The sequence below is a fragment of the Nomascus leucogenys genome, chromosome 11, assembly GCF_006542625.1.
Source record: "Nomascus leucogenys isolate Asia chromosome 11, Asia_NLE_v1, whole genome shotgun sequence".
NCBI lineage: Eukaryota > Metazoa > Chordata > Mammalia > Primates > Hylobatidae > Nomascus > Nomascus leucogenys.
This window is the reverse complement of record NC_044391.1, coordinates 81869498-81887721: the sequence shown is the minus strand read 5'-3', so window position 1 is coordinate 81887721 and position 18224 is coordinate 81869498. Positions and strand designations below refer to the sequence as shown.

Here is an 18224-nt window from a genome sequence, read left to right as displayed (position 1 = left end):
GGTGGCAAGCACCTGTAGTTGTAGCTGCTCAAGAGGCTGAAGTGAGAGGATTGCCTGGGCTCAGGCTGCAGTAAGCCATGATTGCGCCACTGCACTCCAGCATGGGTGACAGAGTGAAAACCTGTCTCAAAAAAAAAAAAGTAGTAAAAATATCATTTTATGTGTTTATGCTCATATCTAAATACGAATATTTAGAAAAAAGGAATATGCTTTTACAATCCCCAAATTAACTGCTATATTCTTCCTAATGCAATTTCATGACTGGCTGAATAATGGGCCTCCAAAGATACCCATATGCTAATCCCCAGAACCTGTGAATGTGTTACCTAATATGGCAAAAGGAACTTTCAGATGTAATTAAGGGTAGGGACCTTTAGATGGTAAAATTATCCTGGATTATCCAGTCATCCAATATAATCACATGAGTTCTTAAAAGCAGAGAACTTTTCCTAGCTGGGGGTTAGTGGATGAAGGACAGATTCAAAGTAAGAGCGCTCCACCTGCTGTTGCTGGCTTTAAAGGTGAAGGAAGTGGACCACAAGTCGAGGAATGCAGGTGGCATCTAGAAACTATGAATCGCCAGCAAGGAAATGGGCACCTCAGTCATACAGCTGCAAGAAACAATTCTGCCAACAATCTGAATGATCAAGGAAATGGTCCTTCTCCCAGAGCCTCCAGAAAGGAATGCAGCCTTGTTAGCACCTTGATTTTAGCTCAGTGAAACTCATGCTGGGTTTATGACTTAGAGAACTGCAAGATAATCAAATTATGTTTTTCTAAGCCTCTAAATTTGTGGTAATTTGTTAAAGCAGTAATAGAACACTGCAGATATACCTGCAAAGATATAAACTCTATCTTTTTTGCATTTTAGGGCCAGTATTAGCAATGAGTCATGTAGGTAGATAACTTGGGGAGGATTTCACCTTCTTCTTACTGATAAAAAATTATCTCACTAGCTTTATTGCTTTGATTTAAGAAATTATTTCTTAAAATATAATAGTATCATGGGAGTAACACATTAAAATTGTTTTTATCACGTCCTTTTCTAAGTAACTTGGCTAGCTGAGAGCAGACTTTAGAGCATGTGAAGAGACGCATAGAATATTTTTGCCCAGGAGATGGCCCTTTATGAAGAGATTTTGGCTAGTTGTAGAACACCCTCAAGGTACTGGATATTTGGGGAAATGCCAGTGATATTTGCCCAGAGCTAAAAACCAAATTGGTCAGCCTCACACTTTTTCAAGACTGCCCTCCCTTCAGACAAAAATACGTTGCTAAATCTTTCAAAAGCTAACAGCAATTGATATGTTCATGTTCAGTGATATAGTGCTACTTAACAAGCACCTCAAAATAACATTAGTGTTTTAGTTGGATATCATATTGTTAATACAGAACACTTTTGTGTCCTGTAAACTTCTTTTATAATTACTTTTTTCCATTTTCTTCTATGTTTTGCTTACCCACTTTTTGTTTTTAGAAATTATTTGTATCAAATGAAGTAAAAAATAATCTTTGTTTACTTTTTCATATTCTGTAGCCTAAGAAAACAGTGTTAGCTGCAATTTGCTGTATAGAATTAGGGAAAAATAGAAAACCTTACCACTATTTTGGAGACAAAAATTGTGGTAAGTGGTTTAATTAGATATACAGGATAAACTTATATTTTGGAGAAATTTGTGGCAAAAAATTAGTATAACAAAAATAATGAAAACAAAAAGCTAGAAAAAATAATACCCATAATCATAACAAAATATTTTAATTTTTCTGTCTACCTTCCAAGTTTTTGTCTTTGGGCATTTTTTACATTTTGGTATTGACATAATATACTTATTTTAGCTCAATATTATGTTGTAGTCTCAAAATACTCTTAAACAATGAAAGCAAGGGCTGACTATAATTTCTATAAAAATAGCTTGGGGGGAAGATAATGGCAGAGGCGGCATGTTGTTGTTTTTATTTATTTAAGTTTTATTATTATTTTTAATTTTATTATTATACTTTAGGTTTTAGGGTACATGTGCACAATGTGCAAGTTTGTTACATATGTATCCATGTGCCTTGTTGGTTTGCTACACCCATTAACTCGTCATTTAGCATTAGGTATATCTCCTAATGCTGTCCCTCCCCCGTCCCTCCACCACACAACAGTCCCCAGAGTGTGATGTTCCCCTTCCTGTGTCCATGAGTTCTCATTGTTCAATTCCCACCTACGAGTGAGAACATGCGGTGTCTGGTTTTTTGTCCTTGCGATAGTTTACTGAGAATGATGTTTTCCAGTTTCATCCATGTCCCTACAAAGGACATGAACTCATAATTTTTTATGGCTGCATAGTATTCCATGGTGTATATGTGCCACATTTTCTTAATCCAGTCTATCCTTGTTGGACATTTGGGTTGGTTCCAAGTCTTTGCTATTGTGAATAGTGCCACAATAAACATACGTGTGCATGTGTCTTTATAGCAGCATGATTTATAGTCCTTTAGGTATATACTCAGTAATGGGATGGCTGGGTCAAATGGTATTTCTAGTTCTAGATCCCTGAGGAATCGCCACACTGACTTCCACAATGGTTGAACTAGTTTACAGTCCCACCAACAGTGTAAAAGTGTTCCTATTTCTCCACATCCTCTCCAGCACCTGTTGTTTCCTGGCTTTTTAATGATGGCCATTCTAACTGGTGTGAGATGGTATCTCATTGTGGTTTTGATTTGCATTTCTCTGATGGCCAGTGATGATGAGCATTTTTTCATGTGTTTTTTGGCTGCATAAATGTCTTCTTTTGAGAAGTGTCTGTTCATGTCCTTTGCCCACTTTTTGATGGGGTTGTTTGTTTTTTTCTTGTAAATTTGTTTGAGTTCATTGTAGACTCTGGATATTAGCCCTTTGTCAGATGAGTAGGTTGCAAAAATTTTCTCCCATTCTGTAGGTTGCCTGTTCACTCTGATGGTAGTTTCTTTTGCTGTGCAGAAGCTCTTTAGTTTAATTAGATCTCATTTGTCAATTTTGGCTTTTGTTGCCATTGCTTTTGGTGTTTTAGACCTGAAGTCCTTGCCCACGCCTATGTCCTGAATGGTATTGCCTAGGTTTTCTTCTAGGGTTTTTATGGTTTTACGTCTAACATATAAGTCTTTAATCCATCTTGAATTAATTTTTGTATAAGGTGTAAGAAAGGGATCCAGTTTCGGCTTTCTACATATGGCTAGCCAGTTTTCCCAGCACCATTTATTAAATAGGGAATCCTTTCCCCATTGCTTGTTTTTGTCAGGTTTGTCAAAGATCAGATAGTTGTAGATATGTGGCATTATTTCTGAGGGCTCTGTTCTGTTCCATTGATCTATGTCTCTGTTGTGGTACCAGTACCATGCTGTTTTGGTTACTGTAGACTTGTAGTATAGTTTGAAGTCAGGTAGTGTGATGCCTCCAGCTTTGTTCTTTTGGCTTAGGATTGACTTGGTGATGTGGGCTCTTTTTTGGTTCCATATGAACTTTAAAGTAGTTTTTTCCAATTCTGTGAAGAAAGTCATTGGTAGCTTGATGGGGATGGCATTGAATCTATAAATGACCTTGGGCAGTATGGCCATTTTCACGATATTGATTCTTCCAACCCATGAGCATGGAATGTTCTTCCATTTGTTTGTATCCTCTTTTATTTCATTGAGCAGTGGTTTGTAGTTCTCCTTGAAGAGGTCCTTCACATCCCTTGTAAGTTGGATTCCTAGGTATTTGATTCTCTTTGAAGCAATTGTGAATGGGAGTTCACTCATGATTTGGCTCTCTGTTTGTCTGTGATTGGTGTACAAGAATGCTTGTGATTTTTGTACATTGATTTTGTATCCTGAGACTTTGCTGAAGTTGCTTATCAGCTTAAGGAGATTTTGTGCTGAGACAATGGGGTTTTCTAGATATACAATCATGTCATCTGCAAACAGGGACAATTTGACTTCCTCTTTTCTTAATTGAATACCCTTTATTTCCTTCTCCTGCCTGATTGCCTTGGCCAGAACTTCCAACACTATGTTGAATAGGAGTGGTGAGAGAGGGCATCCCTGTCTTGTGCCAGTTTTCAAAGGGAATGCTTCCAGTTTTTGCCCATTCAGTATGATATTGGCTGTGGGTTTGTCATAGATAGCTCTTATTATTTTGAGATACGTCCCATCAATACCTAATTTATTGAGAGTTTTTAGCGTGAAGGTTGTTGAATTTTGTCAAAGGCCTTTTCTGCATCTATTGAGATAATCATGTGGTTTTTGTCTTTGGTTCTGTTTATATGCTGGATTACATTTATTCATTTGTGTATGTTGAAACAGCCTTGCATCCCAGGGATGAAGCCCACTTGATCATGGTGTATAAGCTTTTTGATGTGCTGCTGGATTCGGTTTGCCAGTATTTTATTGAGGATTTTTGCATCAATGTTCATCAAGGATATTGGTCTGAAATTCTCTTTTTTGGTTATGTCTCTGCCAGGCTTTGGTATCAGGACGATGCTGGCCTCATAAAATGTGTTAGGGAGGATTCCCTCGTTTTCTATTGATTGGAATAGTTTCAGAAGGAATGGTACCAGTTCCTCCTTGTACCTCTGGTAGAATTCGGCTGTGAATCCATCAGGTCCCGGACTCTTTTTGGTTGGTAAGCTATTGATTATTGCCACAATTTCAGAGCCTGTTATTGGTCTATTCAGAGATTCAACTTCTTCCTGGTTTAGTCTTGGGAGGGTGTATGTGTCGAGGAATTTATCCATTTCTTCTAGATTTTCTAGTTTATTTGCGTAGAGGTGTTTGTAGTATTCCCTGATGGTAGATTGTATTTCTGTGGGATCAGTGGTGATATCCCCTTTTTCATTTTTTATTGCATCTATTTGATTCTTCTCTCTTTTCTTCTTTATTAGTCTTGCTAGTGGTCTATCAATTTTGTTGATCTTTTCAAAAAACCAGCTCCTGGATTCATTTATTTTTTGAAGGGTTTTTTGTGTCTCTGTTTCCTTCAGTTCTGCTCTGATTTTAGTTATTTCTAGCCTTCTGCTAGCTTTTGAATGTGTTTGCTCTTGCTTTTGTAGTTCTTTTAATTGTGATGTTAGGGTGTCAATTTTGGATCTTTCCTGCTTTCTCTTGTGGGCATTTAGTGCTATAAATTTCCCTCTACACACTGCTTTGAATGTGTCCCAGAGATTCTGGTATGTTGTGTCTTTGTTCTCGTTGGTTTCAAAGAACATCTTTATTTCTGCCTTCATTTCATTATGTACCCACTAGTCATTCAGGAGCAGGTTGTTCAGTTTCCCTGTAGTTGAGCGGTTTTGAGTGAGTTTCTTAATCCTGAGTTCTAGTTTGATTGCACTGTGGTCTGAGAGACAGTTTGTAGACAAGCAAATGCTGAGTGATTTTGTCACCACCAGGCCTGCCCTAAAAGAGCTCCTGAAGGAAGCACTAAACATGGAAAGGAACAACCGGTACCAGCTACTGCAAAAACATGCCAAATTGTAAAGACCATTGAGGCTAGGAAGAAACTGCATCAACTAATGAGCAAAATAACCAACTAACATCATAATGACAGGATCAAATTCACACATAACAATATTAACTTTAAATGTAAATGGGCTAAATGCTCCAATTAAAAGACACAGACTGGTAAACTGGATAAGGAGTCAAGACCCATCAGTGTGCTGTATTCAGGAAACCCATCTCACATGCAGAGACACACATAGACTCAAAATAAAGGGATGGAGGAAGATCTATCAAGCAAATGGAAAACAAAGGCAGGGGTTGCAATCCTAGTCTCTGATAAAATAGACTTGAAACCAACAAAGATCAAAAGAGACAAAGAAGGCCATTACATAATGGTAAAGGGCTCAATTCAACAAGAAGAGCTAACTATCCTAAATATATATACACCCAACACAGGAGCACCCAGGTTCATAAAGCAAGTCCTGAGTGACCTACAAAGGGACTTAAACTCCCACACAATAATAATGGGAGATTTTAACACCCCACTGTCAACATGAGACAGATGAACGAGACAGAAAGTTAACAAGGATATCCAGGAATTGAACTCAGCTCTACACAAAGTGGACCTAATAGACATCTACAGAACTCTCCACCCCAAATCAACAGAATATACATTTTTTTCAGCACCACACCACACCTATTCCAAAATTGACCACATAGTTGGAAGTAAAGCTCTCCTCAACAGATGTAAAAGAACAGAAATTATAACAAACTGTTGTTTTTAATAGAGATATTACTTACATACAGTATCTTATGTGCACAGTTCAATTTTTTACATATGTAAATATCCAAGAAACCACCACCCATATTAATAAAGAGCATTATCAATATTCCAGAAATATAGCATCCTGAAGATGCTAGGTAAGCTGGAGTTCCAAGACACTGTTTTGAGTTACCTTTCGTTGAGATTTCTCCTGCGTGATGTACACTGCGCATGATAGTAAACTTGCTTGTTTTTGTCTTTTCAATCTATCTTTTGTTACAGAGGTTTATCCCAGCAATAAACTTACAAGGGTTGAGGAGAAATTATATTTCTTCTCCAATATTGTCTAGGGAGCAGAATGTAGGGGAAAAAAGAGAAAGAAAGAAAGAGGCAGCATTTAGAAAGGAGAGCAAGAGCCAGAAGAGGTTGGTATTATACAGTCTGAGAGATTTTTCAAAGATGAGTGGTCAGCAAGGTCCAGAGAATGCTCTTATCCCAGGGCCATGTTCTTCTCTATGTCACCATGCCCTTTTCCAGATACACACATGGGTTCTCACTCATCTCCTTCAGGTCCCTTTTTTTTTTGAGACAGGGTCTCACTTTGTTGCCCAGGCTGGAGTGCAGTGGTGCAGTGATGGCTCACTGTAGCCTCAGCCTCTCAGGCTCAAGCAATCCTCCCACCTCAGCCTCCTGAGTAGCTGAGAATACAGGCACATACCACCATGCCCAGCTAATTTTTAATTTTTTGTAGTGACAGGGTATCACTGTGTTGCCCAGGCTGGTCTCAAACTCCTAGATGCAAGTGATCCTCCTCCCTTGTGGATTACAGCTTAGGATCCTCCTCCCTCGTGGATGCCTGTGCTAGGATTACAGGCATGAGCCACTGCACCTAGCCTGGGGGCAAATTTTTCTGTGCAGTTGGTGCCAGGCAGATGGGGGAAAGGGTGTCACTGATATGGAAGTCCAGTTCTCTTACTGTCTGCTCAGAGTTTTTTCATTTATCCATGCCCAGGAACTATCTCATCTTCATATTTGAGTTCTAGGATATTGCTGGTGGTAATCTTGGTGCTGTATAATTGTTTTTGGTTTTCTGGGGTGAGGGGTGTGGTTGAAGCCACCTTATTTCTATGCTGCCATTTTAGAACCTGAAGTCTCAAGAGTTAAAAAGTTTTGATAGAAAGTGATAGAGAATTTAGGCAGAGAAGATCCAAAGTACATATAATAGGAGTCTGCAAAGATGAAGCCCAAAGCAATGAATAAAGAAATACTAAAAGGTACCATTCAATAAATATTTCCTCAAAATAAGGAATTTGACATTGATATTGAAAAGGCATACAGATAATTAGGAAAATTGACCCAGATGGCTAACACCTGATATATGCTAAGAAAACTATAAGAATTTAGAGAAAAGGGAAAAAAAATACTTTGGCCATCTAAAGAAAAGACCAAGTCACTTATAAAGAAGAAAATCAGAACATCATCAGACTTTGATAGCAACACTTTATGTCAGAAGACTATAGGTTAATATAGGATACTCAAAGAAAAAATAGGCAAGCCAAAGATTTTGCATAGAACTTTTCTTACCTTTTTTTTTTTTTTTTTTTTTTTTTTGGGACAGAGTCTTGCTCTGTCACCCAGGCTGGAGTGCAGTGGCACGATCTCGGCTCACTGCAACCTCAGCCTCCTGAGTTCAAGCAATTCTCTGCCTCAGCTCCCCAGTAGCTGGGATTACAGGCCGCCACCACACCCAGCTATTTTTTTTTTTTTTTGTTTTAGTAGATGGGGTTTCACCATATTGGCCAGGCTGGCCTTGAACTCCTGACCTCGTGATCCACCTGCCTCAGCCTCCCACAGTGCTGGGATTAGAGGCGTGAACCACCACGCCCGGCCCATTCTTACCTTTAAATATAAAGGTCATAAGCAAACTATTATAAACATGTAAGAACTCATGGAATGTTTTCATAAATGTTTTGAGGAATCGACTAGAGAATTAGCTTCAGATAAACAATATGACTAGGGACATAGTAAAATCAGGACTGATTGTGAGCATTTTATATTCATCTGTAGAACTAAGATAAAATGGTGGATGTGAAAGATACAGCATAGTATGTATATTGGCTATAGACACCAACATTGCAAAAACAGGAAGAGAATGAAAAATAATATATGAAAAGTAGAATAAATTTGCTGACTGGCTTGTAGATATTAATTGGTAATAAAAGGGTTATTACTTAAAATCAGATATGGAGAAAAGGAGAGGAGGGGAAAAAGGCTGTCTTTTAATTTTCTTATTGCTTATAGTGGAGAACAAATAGAAAATTGCCCTAAAAAATGTGTGGCATGGGGATAAGGTATTTTTATAAAAGTAATTAGCATAAATGTAATCATTAGGTTAAAAATGGAAACTTTCCTGAATACTCAAATATATCCCAAAAAAAGAGAGCAAATAAAATAGATCATCTACAAAAAGACTGTTTGAAAGGCACAGATACACAGACATACATATTACATAAAATGATAGAGCTGAGGTGAAACATATTGATCATACCATCAATAGCTATATAGGAAAGTATATCTTCATATATTACAATAGATGATCTCTGGGACACATCGCTATGGATACACACACACACACACATACACACATGTTGAAGAAAGATGTAAGGATAAAACAAAAATAAAAAATTGTTATCTATAGAGAGAGGGAGGAAATGGGAGAGAGAAAAGGAATAGAAATTAGACTTATTTGACTATACTTTGTATATTTTTTCTTGTAAATTCAACTTTGGAATCATTTAAATATTTTACATAATTATATAAAAATTAACTTTTTAGAAAGCAATTCCTAAACCTCAAAAGCAAATGAAACAAATGGATCTAATTGTGGATTCACTTATTTGCATAACTTCTCATAGAATAACTGTTTTCAGTGATTTAAATTATTTGATTGTCTGCTCCTGGTGCTCACAGTAGAAACCCAGTAGAAAGTAACCCCTCCACTTTGGAAAATGTTTGGCAGCTACTCAAAACATTAAACATGGAGTTGCCGTAGATCCAGCAATTCCATACCTGGGTATATACCCAAGAGAAATGAAAACATATGTCCACATAAATGCTCATAGCAACATTATTCATAAAAGCCAAAAAGCTGAAAAAATTGAAGTGTCCATCCATTGCTTAGTGTATAAACCAACTATGTTCTATCCATACAATAGAATATTATTTTGCAGTAAAAAAGAATAAAGTACTGATACATGCTACAACATGGATGAACCCTGAAAACAAACATGCTAAGTGAAAGAAGCCAGACACAAAAGGCCACATAATGTAGTGTTTTATTTATATGAAATAATCAAAATAGAAAATAAAAATAGATTAATGCTCCCCATCTGCTGGTTGATGCCTGCTAGGAGCTGAGGGATGCAGGGAATTGGAGTGACTTCCGATGGATATGGGGTTTCCTTTTATGGTGATGAAAATGTTCTGAAATTAGATAGTGGTGATTGTTGCACAACTTTGAATATACTAAAAACTACTGAATTCTATACTTTAAAAGGATGAATTTTATAATATGTGATATCTGAATAAAGTTGTTGCTTAAAAGAAAATTGGCCTAAGGGAAAATAGAATGCAAAAAGTAGTTTTAAACTCTTTTATAATCATTTGTTTGTGGTATTAATAGTGTTATTCTGAGTATCTATATTGGTGTCTTAAGAATTGGGATTTTTAGGGCCAGGCATGGCAGCTCATGCCTGTAATCCCAGCACTTTGGGAGGCCGAGGCGGGTGGATCACCTGAGGTCAGGAGTTTGAGACCAGCCTGGCCAACATGGCAAAACCCCGTCTCTACTAAAAATACAAAAATTAGCCGGGTGTGGTGACGGGTGCCTGTAGTCCCAGCTACTCGGGAGGCTGAGGCAGGAGAACCTGGGAGGCAAAGGTTGCAGTGAGCCAAGATTCTGCCACCGCACTCAAGCCTGGGTGACAGAGCAAGACTCCGTCTCAAAAAAAAAAAAAAAAAGAAAAGAAAAAAAGAATTGGGATTTTTCTGCCGAACCGAGTTTGACATCAGCCTGCAAAACATAGTGAAACTCTATCTCAAAAAAAAAAAAAAAAAAAAAAAAAAGATGATTTTTTTTTTTTGGCTAATTAAAGGAGATCCTGGGGTAAGACTGGTGAGGGTAAGTAGAAATCCGATAGTTCGTGGATTTGAATGGAAAGTATTAGAGTTTGTTTTTTATGTTGAAAAAATTACCTATTTCTTTCCACTAAAAGGACCTAGAAAAGCAATGATCAACTCAGTAATAGTATCCAAGCACTTGTGGGCATTCTTTAAATAATATTTTCCACATTTTTATAAAATGAACCAGAGCTCACTGAGAATTCCCCGTGTAAGTCAGGAAATCTAAAATGTGAATATGGACATTTTATCATACTAGAAAACAAGGAAAATGTCTTAAAAAAAAAAGCTATGAGGGTCTGTCAAGGAGACTAAAAAAAAAAACAAAACAAAAAACCCAACTTGAAAGAGATCTCACAGGCTAAAAGTGAGCCAATTTGAGCTGGGCACAGTGGCCCACACCTGTAATCTCAGCACTTTGGGATGCCGAGGCGGGCAGATCACAAGGTCAGGAGTTCAAGATCAGCCTGGCTAATATGGTGAAACCCCGTCTCTACTAAAAATACAAAAATCAGCTGGGCATCCTGGCAGGCATCTGTAGTCCCAGCTACTCTGGAGGCTGAGGCAGGAGAATTGCTTGAACCTGGGAGGCGGAGGTTGCAGTGAGCTGAGATCGTGCCACTGCACTCCAGCCTGGGCAACAGAGCAAGACTGTGTCTCAAAAAAAAAAAGTGAGCCAATTTGAGCATCATATTTATTGAAACACATCAAATGTGTTTATACCAACTGGTATAACAAACCCCTATTTACCCGTTACTCAACTTCCAACAATTATCAACTAATAACATATCTCATCTGTACCACCACCCACTTAAGCAAATCCCTAGCATCCTATCATTCTGTCACTAAATATTTTAGTATATATCACTGAAAGCACAAAGTCTGTTAACCTAACCTCAATACCATTATTAAATCTGAAAACAATTAACAGTAATTTTTAAGTATCGTCAAGTATCTAGTCACTATTCAAATTTATATTTTTGAAAAGTGATATGATCATGTACCACATAATAACATTTTGGTCAGTGACAGACTGCATATATGACAGTGGTCCCATAAGATTATAATGGAGTTGAAAAATTCCTATTGCCTAGTGATGTCATAGCCATCCTAGTATCATAGTACAGCATATTACTTATGTGTTTGTGTTGATGCTGGTGTAAACATACCACTGCGCTGTCAGCCATATAAAAGTACAGTACGTACAATTATGTACAGTACATAATACTTGATAGTGATAATAGATGACTGTGTTACTGGTTTATATATTTCTTATACTATTCTTTTTATTGTTATTTTAGTGAGTACTCCAATTTTAAAAAGAAGTTAACTATAATACAGCCTCACATAGGTCCTTCAGGAAGTATTGCAGAAGAAGACATTGTTATCATAAGAGATGACAGCTTCATGTATGCTATTGCCCCTGAAGACCTTCCAGTGGGACAAGATGTAGAGATGGAAGACAGTGATATTGATGATTCTGACCCTGCATAGGCCTAGGCTAATGTGTGTGTTTATATCTTAGTTTTTAACAAGAAAGTTTAAAAAGTAAAAAACAAAACAAAAAATTTTAAAGATAGAAAAAAACATAAAGAATAAGGATATAAAGAAAATATATTTGTACAGCTGTCACAACGTGTTTTATTTTAAGCTTAGTGTTACTACAAGAGTCAAAAAGTTTAAAAAATTAAGAGGTTTATAAAGGAAAAAAGTTATAGTAAGCTGAAGTTAATTTGTTATTGAAGAAAGAAAAATAATTTTAAATAACTTTAGTAGCCTAAGTATACAGTGTTTATAAAATTGATAGTAGTATGCAGTAGTGTTTCAGGCCTTCACATTAACCCACCGTTCACTTCCTGACTCACCCAGAACAACTTCCAAGCCTGCAAGCTCCATTCATATAAGTGTCATATACAGTTATACCATTTTTTATGTTTTAATGATGTATTTTATTATACCTTTTTTGTGTTTAGGTATGTTTAGGTACACTACTATCGTTGTGTGACAGTTTCCTTTAGTATTCAGTACAGTAAGGTGCTTGATAGGTTTGTGGCCTAGGAGCAATAGGCTATACCATATAGTCTAGATGCTATATTATCTATATTTGTATAAGTACACACTATGATGTTCACATGATGAAATCACCTAATAGCCCATTTCTCAGAATGCATCCCCTTCATTAAGCAACACATGATGGCAACTAACTGGAAATCATCAAGAATTTATCCTGCCTTTGATATATATACCCCAGGGTAACCAAATAGGTGATGAGAAGATACTTCTTTTTCTAAAACTATTGCAGTTAGTAAGTGAAGAAAAGATTAGAAGATTACCTATTTTGCAACCCTACTGAATTAGTAGATGCAGGCAATGATCGTCGTTTACTAAAAGCTTAAGAAGAGAGGCAACAGACATTAATTGCTTCCTACTGGAAGTACATGTCATAACTCTTATTTATGTAATGCTGTCCCAGCATCCATTTTGTTGTCTTGTCCCTGACTTTTGACCCACCTATTTTGAGATAGTCTCCATCTAGTTAGCATTTTATCTTCTAGATAGATAAGGCCCCATATCCCAAACTGTTTGATCACCTACTTTTAAGTGTTAGGAACCTAATAATGTAATCCCCAAGTTCCCGTGCTTATCCTTGTGCTCCCTTCAAACAACCCCACTAAGGGTTGCCAGGGGAAACCCACCTAGGTAACACTCTGCACACCAATAAAAGCCTCCACGCAAAGGTTTCACCCTCTCTCTCTTGCTCCCCATCTGCTGGTTGAGCATTCATGTTCTTGATGACACCCCACACCTTCCCATTGTCTCTGCCTTCTCGCTTAGATCTGTGAGTAATAAACCTAATCTTTCTACTATTCCAGTCTGAATGTTCCTCACTGTGCCACACAAAACCTAGCTTAAATACCTCACTTAACAAATTACAACAGTATACAACATCACCTATGAAGTTTTCTTGCCAAAAATATGGAACCTGAATCTGATCAAGACTCTAAATCTAACTACTAATTTACAGGACATAAAGGGGACAGAGGGAATGTTAAATAACACCATGAGAACGCAGAAGCCAAAATTCAGGCTGGGAAATTTTATAGGACATATGACCCAGTTTCTTCAACAACCACAAAATTACAAGGGGAGGCCAGGCGTGGTGGCTTATGCCTGTAATCCTAGCACTTTGGGAGGCCAAAGCGGGAGGATCACTTGAGCTCAAGAGTTCAAGAGCAGCCTGGGCAACATAGACCTTATCTCTACTAAAAATAAAAATAAAAATCCCAATGTCTTGGCATGCACCTGTGGTTCCAGCTACTCAGGATGCTGAGGTGGGAGGATCACTTGAGCCTGGAGATTGAGGCTAGAGTAAGCTATTATTGCATCACTGTACTCCAGCATGGATGACAGACCAAGACATTGTCTCAAAAAAAAAAAAAAAAAAAAAAATTACAAGGGTAAAAAGATGTGGAAAGAGAACATAAACATCTTACCCATCAAACATAGTGATTGTACCTTATTTGCATCTTGATTGAAACAAACTGGAAACAAACTGGAAAAAAAATGACAATTGGGAAATTTTGAACAGTGACTTAATGAGGTATTGAAGTTGGGTTTAAAAAGTCTATCTTTTTAGTGATACATAGTCGTTCTTCCTTGTCTGTGGTTTTGCTTTCATGATTTTTCAGTTACCTATGGTCAACCATGATCTGAAAATATTAAAGGGAAATTCTAGAAAAAAGAATGCATAAGTTTTATATTGCACACTGTTCTGAGCAGCATGATGAAATCTCAAGCTATCCTACTTTGTTTTCCCAGGACGTGAATCATCCCTTTGTCCAGCATATCCACTCTGTACACTACCCACCCATAAGTTACTTAGTAGCTGGCTTAGTTATCAGATCAACTGTCACAGTATTTCAGGGCTTGTGTTCAATTAACCTTTCATTTTCTTAATAATGGCCCCAAAGCACAAAAGTAGGGATGCTAGCAATTCAGTGTGCCAAAGAGAAGCCATAAAGTGCTTCCTTTAAGTGAAAAGGTGAAAGTTCTCAATTAGAAAAAGATAGTAGGCCGTGGTTGCTAACATCTATAGTAAAAATGAATCTTCTATCCATCAAATTGTGAAGGAGGAAAAATAAATCTGTTCGTAGTGTTATATAGATAGTACAGTGCTATCTGTGGTTTCAGGCCTCCACTGGGGGTCTTGGAACCTATCCCTGTGGACAAGAAGGGACTACTGTATACTGAAATATTTATTGATGAAATGATATGTTAGGGATTTGCTTCATATAATCTGGGCCATGGAGAAGTGGATGGTGGTACAGAGGAGATGAGAATTAGCCATTAGTTGATAATTGTTGGAAACTGGGTAACAGGTAAATAGAGGTCTATTATGCCAGTCATTCTCAAAGTGTGGTCATTGGCCCAGTAGCTTCAGGACCTTGGAGCTTGTTAGAAATGCAAATTTTTTGACCCCAGCCCACATCTACTAAATCAGACACGCTGGGGTCGGGCCCAGGAATCCATTTTAACAATCCTAGGTAACTGATGCACACTAAAGTTTGAAAACCACTGCTTTGTATTATTATTCCTACTTAAGTTTATGTTTGAAGTTCAAAGAAATAAAAAGTGCAAAAGAAAAATTAGGTTATGAATATAAGAAGCCAAATATACACACACCTAGAAGAAGCTGGTTTAGAGGCTAAGACAAGGTTGTATAATTGTCTTAATAGTTAGCAGATGAGTTGGTAAGGTACTGTCAGAGAGCCAGCTGCTAATGATGAACCAAATTACAAATTTTGCTCTTCTCTTGAAACAATGGCTCTTTATTAAAATCACCTAGAGGACTTTTAAACACACATCCAGACCTACCCCCAGGAGAGTCTGGATTTAATTGGTTGGATCAGAGCCAGAGTTTTGGTTGTTCTTTTGTTTTAAAGTTTCTAAGATGATAATAATGTGCAGCTAGCATTGATAACAAGTATCCTAACTTTATGTGCATAAGAATTATCTCAAGAGCTTGTTAAAAGCTTCCTGTCTCTCCTCTCCAGAGATTCAGATTCAATAGCTTCGGGTAGGGTCCATGAATTTACATTTCTGATAAGCTCACACATGATACAGATGCTGCTGGCTTGCACACTATGAGTAACATCTTAAAGTGAGAGATAGTCTGGTCAAAGAAAGAGATAAGTAAGATAAGTAACAGTGTAGGGGAGAAAAAGTATGTCTCTTCTTCCCATCTTAGGTTCATGGATGAGGACCCTATAACGAAAGACAGATTAACAAGAAAAAAAAAAGCATACAATTTTATTTAATGCAAACTTTACATAACATGGAAGCCTTCAGAAATGAAGACCCCCCAAGAAACAGGGAAACCTGTGTATTTTTATGCTTAGGTTTTATTACAAATGAATAGTCATGCAAAAGTATGATTGGACAAAGAGGTTATGATCTAATGCTAATAAACCAGGGGAAATTTAGCAAAGCCTTTCTGTTCAGATTATTCTTTGCATCCCTGTGTCTTTAGAGATAAGGATGTTCCTTTCCTCCTGGTACGGGGAAGGTACCTCTCCCTTGATGAACTGACTTCCCTCGGGAGAGTGGTGAAAGAAGGTTAGAGAATGACGTTCCTGCTTCTGCTGTGTTCTCTATGTTGATGTGCCGTATTTTGGAGGTAGTGTGTTCTGAGCCCCATCAAGAGGGATATTTAAAATTCATCTACCAGGGTTCTCACTGCCACTACCACTAAATTACACCCAGGGCAGCTGTCTCATTCCCTTTTAGAGGGTAGTAATACAAATGTGAATCAAGTATCTCGTAGCATATTTAGGGAAGAAAAGAGAATTAGAGTGTTAAAAAAATCTCTTGAAAAGCACAGATGATAAATAGATCTTTTTTATTTACCAATAAAAATTATTCAATTTACTGATTGGAAAAATACAACCCTGTCTCCCCAATTTTATTTTAACTTTTAAGTTCAGGGGTACACATGCAGGATGTGCAGGTTTGTTACATAGATATGTGTATGTCATGGGAGTTTGTTGTACAGATTATTTCATCACCCAGGTATTAAGCCTAGTATCCACTAGTTATTTTTCCTGATCCTGTCCTCCCTCCCACCCTCCACCCTCCAGTAGGACCCAGTGTGCATTGTTCCCCCCATGTGTCCATGTATTCTCATCATTTATCTCCCACTTATGAGTGAGAGCATGTGGTATTTGGTTTTCTGCTCCTGTGTTTGTTTGCTAAGGATAATATCCCTCCAACTCCATCCATGTCCCTGCGAAGGACATGATCTCGTTCCTTTTTATGGCTACATAGTATTCCATGGCATATATGTACCACATTTTCTTTATCCAGCCTGTAATCGATAGGAATTTAGGTTGATTCCATTTCTTTGTTATTGTACTGTAATGAACATATGGCTGCATGTGTCTTTATAATAGAACAATTTATATTCCTTTGGGTATATACCCAGTAATGGGATCGCTGGGCCAAATAATAGTTCTGTTTTTAGCTCTTTGAGGAATTGCCATACTATCTTCCACAATGAACTAATTTACACTCCCACCAACAGTGTAAAAGCATTCCTTTTTCTCCACAACCTCGCCAGGATCTGTTATTTTTTGACCTTTTTTTTTTTTTTTTTGGAGATGGAGTCTCCCTCTGTCACCCAGGCTGGAGTGCACTGGCACAATCTCTGCTCATTGCAACCTCCGCCTCGTGGGTTCAAGTGATTCTCCTGCCTCAGCCTCCCAAGTAGCTGGGATTATAGGCACTTGCCACCATGCCTGGCTAATTTTTATATTTTCATTAGGGACAGGGTTTCACTATGTTTGCCAGGCTGGTCTTGAACTCCTGACCTCAAGTGATCCACCCGCCTCAGCCTCCCAAAGTGCTGGGATTACAGGTGTGAGCTACTGCACTCAGCCTGACTTTTTAGTAATAGCCATTCTGACTGGTGTGAGGTGGTATCTCACTGTGGTTTTGATTTGCATTTCTCCAATGATTAGTGATGTTGAGCTTGCTTTCATATGACTGTTGGCCACATATGTCTTCTTTTGAGAAGACATCTTTTCATGTCCTTTGCCCACTTTTTAATGGGGTTGTTTATTTTCTTGTAAACTTGTTTAAGTTCCTAATAGATGCTGTATATTAGACCTTTGTCAGATGCATAGTTTGCAAAAATTTTCTCCCATTCTGTAGGTTATCTCTTTACCCTGTTGATGGTTTCTTTTGCTATGCAGAAGTTCTTTAGTTTAATTAGATCCCATTTATCAATTTTTGTTTTTGTTGCAATTGCTTTTGGCATCTTCATCCTGAAATCTGTACCCATGCCTATGTCCTGAGTGGTATTGCCTAGGTTTTCTTCTAGGGTTTTTGTAGTTTGGTGTTTTACATTTGTGTTTAATCCATCTTGAGTTAATGTTTGTGTATGGTTTAAGGAAGGGGTCCAGTTTCACTTTGCTGCATATGGCTAGCCAGTTCTCCCAACACCATTTATTAAATTTATTTATTAAATAGGGAATCCTTTCCTCATTGCTTGTTTTGTCAGGTTTGTTGAAGATCAGATAGTTGTAGGTGTGCAGTCTTATTTCTGGGTTCTCTATTCTGTTCCATTGGACATTGTGTCTGTTCTTGTACCAGTACCTTGCCGTTTTGGTTATTGTAGCCCTGTTAGTACAGTTTGAAGTCAGGTAGTATAATGCTTCCAGCTTTGTTCTTTTTGCTTAGGATTGTATTGGCTGTTCAGGCTCTTTTTTGGCTCCATATGAATTTTAAAATAGTTTTTTTCTAGTTCTGTGAAGAATATCAGTGGTAGTTTAATGGGAATAGCATT

At 37.6% G+C, this 18224-nt stretch overlaps 1 protein-coding gene across 1 annotated transcript in view; it reads left to right on the top strand.

Moving 5' to 3' along the window:
- The window catches only part of IFT80 (intraflagellar transport 80), a 153525-nt gene that overhangs the window by 64341 nt on the left and 70960 nt on the right, over positions 1 to 18224 (top strand). The window lies entirely within an intron of this gene.